Raw genomic sequence first — 3225 nt, 5'->3', positions numbered from 1 at the left:
GAACACAAGCAAGTCACCAACTTTACCACTGAAAAATTCAACTCAACAAATTACTACATGCTCATCAGTGGATTCTATGATTCACTAAAATGATGGCTTATATACCTCACAAATACAATAGCTTTTTAAACCTTTCCAGGGCAAGATGCTCTTTCAATCTGTTCTAAATAAAGCAGACATTGTCTACGCTAAGTCTAGAACTGGTGCCAGGAATTACCATAGGAAGTCACAAGCCAGAATGGCATACCAAGTCTGTTGAAACCATCTAAGGATACATATCTGTCTCATTAGGCCAGAAAATGATTTTCAAATAACAAGAGAATCGCACCAAATTAAAGACTGTGAGGATAAACTCTTACAATATTGGAAAAGAGGAATAGCATTAACAATGAGAACACAAACCAATATAGAAAATAAATGTCTTTCATTCATTCAATACAATTGAAATGAAATTTTTAAGTCAATATGAGACATTAAATTTTTCTGAAAATGGTATTTTCTGGAATAGATTGAGCCAACTATTGTAAACTTTATTTTAAGAGAAACAAGTTTCCTTTAAAGTTTATTTTATACTAGACTTTTATTGTTGTGCTTTCTTGCACTCAAATAATTTTCAGTATTTGCTAAACAAAAATGCTGCCTTCACATGGATCCATCTGACTTGACAGCATAATCCTCCTTACTATAACAATCAAGCTGGAGCTTGATTTCACCACTTAAGTGGAAATTGGTTTCCTAATGGAAAAATCCATCAAAATTGTGTCAATATATTTTCTGTGCAAAGTCATTTAACAATGCAAGATGCGACACCAACTCTTCACTATGCAGAATTCCTCTGCAAATTGTTGCTCAGGACACTAAGCATTCTGTTCTTATTTTTTATTTATTTGATTGGTTTTCTTTTTTGTTTTATTTTACTAGCTGTTAGCTTGTTAGCGCATTTTAAAAACCTGGCTGTTTAACATGAGTACTAGCAAAGATGAGCCCTTGGTAATGGGAAAAGGAATGCCATATTTATTTTTAATATTTCTTTTGTGAAAATAATAGTTTGTACTTCTAACAAAGGAACATGTTACCGCTAACAGATGAAGATGTAGCAACCAAACAGCAAAGTCATTGGTGATTTTAAAGAATTCCCATGGGAAACATCTTGGAGTCTCTTTTGCTTTTTAAACTTTTGTTGCTTATACAGTTCCATATTTTAGGTATTTCACAGCTTGCATAGAAAATCAAAAGCACTCCAAACTCAAATTCTACATTTTTTAAATTGTATATCAAGTTAGGTATGCCATATACCCTATCATCTAAAATGCCATTAAAAATACTGAATACAAAAGGATCTCATTAATCAGCTAAGAATTTGAGTATTATTAAACAATTGTTAATCAAGAGAAATTTTACAAAAACAAGTACTCTAGAGATTATATGACAGTTTTATAAACCCCAATAGTCTCTTCATTAAAGGAAACTAATACCACCTTATGGGGAATTTGCATAAGCCCTGAGAAATGACTCATTCTAACATCTTAAGTTATTTCAAAGTCTTCACTCTTTGACTTCTTATCCCATATTGTTTTTCAAATTTGAAGAGATAAAAACTGCTTGTAACTAAAGAGGATTCTGCCTATTTAATGTTAATAGTGGAAAAATGGTTCTCCAATTTGAAGATGACTTTATGTAGAGTTACATGCAGTCATGTTCTGGAAAATGTTTACCAACCAGTTATTCAAAGGGAGGGAGGAAGCCCTGATTTGTAGCATTTGCCAGTTCCCACGGAGTGAACATTCCCACCATGGCCAATTAACTCACTAACATGATTTCCCTGAGGGAGAAGTTAGAAAAAGATGAGCAGTAAAGATGTAAATAACTTCAAGAGCATAAATGATAATAAAATTTAGTAAAATAATTAAGTGATGGGTATTTATTAACTTTGTTCTTAATATACATGTTTTAGTTTCTATCATTTATCCACCCTAATTGGCTCACAAAATTACTGAAAATTTGACAGTTGGCTCTAATGAGCCAGGAAGTGCCAGCTCCAGCACACCACTTATGGCATGGTTTGTGGGGGTGGGGGAGTGGATCTTACCCTACAGCAAAAAAGAGTGAAGATGTTGGAGTATCAGGACAGGGGCTCAGGAGAAGAAATCTGTCCAAGCACATTTCTATAACACAAATATGTGAACGGTTGAAGACTGGGAAACCGGAAAATTAAGAAAAAAGTAATAACTAAAGCTACATTTCCCAAAATACAGATGGAAGAACATTAGTCCAATGACATTTCATTAAATATGTCATTGAATATTAATTCTATTAAATATGTCAGCTTCAGTTTCTATTGCTTCAAGGTTAAACATTCAGTGGCAGGAGTACTTAAATCAGCCTTGGTAAGTGAGATACCACACTGGTGGACCCATTAATAGTCTCCATTTCTGCAACCATAGCCACTATAATCACATGTCTATGACACCAGAATCGGGATAGCCAACCACAGTGGTTGGTTGATGTACACCAGTTGAGTTATCTAGTATGCTTGGTTGTAATGCTTCTGCTGCGTGTGCTCTGATAGGCATCATAAGACACAAAGATCTTTACACTTCATGTTCTTTTATATGAATATGTCTCTAACCTAGATAGCCTCATTTCTAATCTTTAAACCTTTCTCCTTAACTGAAGTAGTCATTTGCCACTGGTCATTGGTCCATATGTTTTCTTATCTTGAGACACTCCCTGAACAAAGTAAATAGCCAGGTACATCCCCAAAACTCTGCCCATTTCGAGAAGTTTGCATCTTTACTTTTTCCCACTCTCTACACAAAGACACCACTAACTGGGGCTTTGGTGTAGTTTTCTTCTTTTTTCAGTTTGCACTCACATATTCAGCCAGTCCATTCATGAGCAAAGTTAGGCTTTATCCTCTTCCATCATCTAGTCTTAAGAGAGTTTCCAAATGGCCATGAGTTTGACTTAGGGGAAAGCAGTGTCTGAGACACGGGGGAAGCACTGTGACCAAAAGCCTAAAATTTTATAATTAGCAAACATACAGGACAAGAAATTAAAGTTATAACTTTAATTACATAGTAGATTAGGTTCATTAGTCGAGCAGAGTCAGGACTCAGATTAAACAGATAAATATAAAAAGAGGATAAATGGGTTCACTAACTGGGAGTTCCAAAGGAATAAACTGAATTCAGACATGACTAGATCAAGGCATTCAAGCAATAT

This window comes from Rousettus aegyptiacus, unplaced genomic scaffold (assembly GCF_014176215.1).
Source record: "Rousettus aegyptiacus isolate mRouAeg1 unplaced genomic scaffold, mRouAeg1.p scaffold_m13_p_8, whole genome shotgun sequence".
Lineage (NCBI taxonomy): Eukaryota > Metazoa > Chordata > Mammalia > Chiroptera > Pteropodidae > Rousettus > Rousettus aegyptiacus.
Note: the sequence above shows the minus strand (reverse complement) of the source record.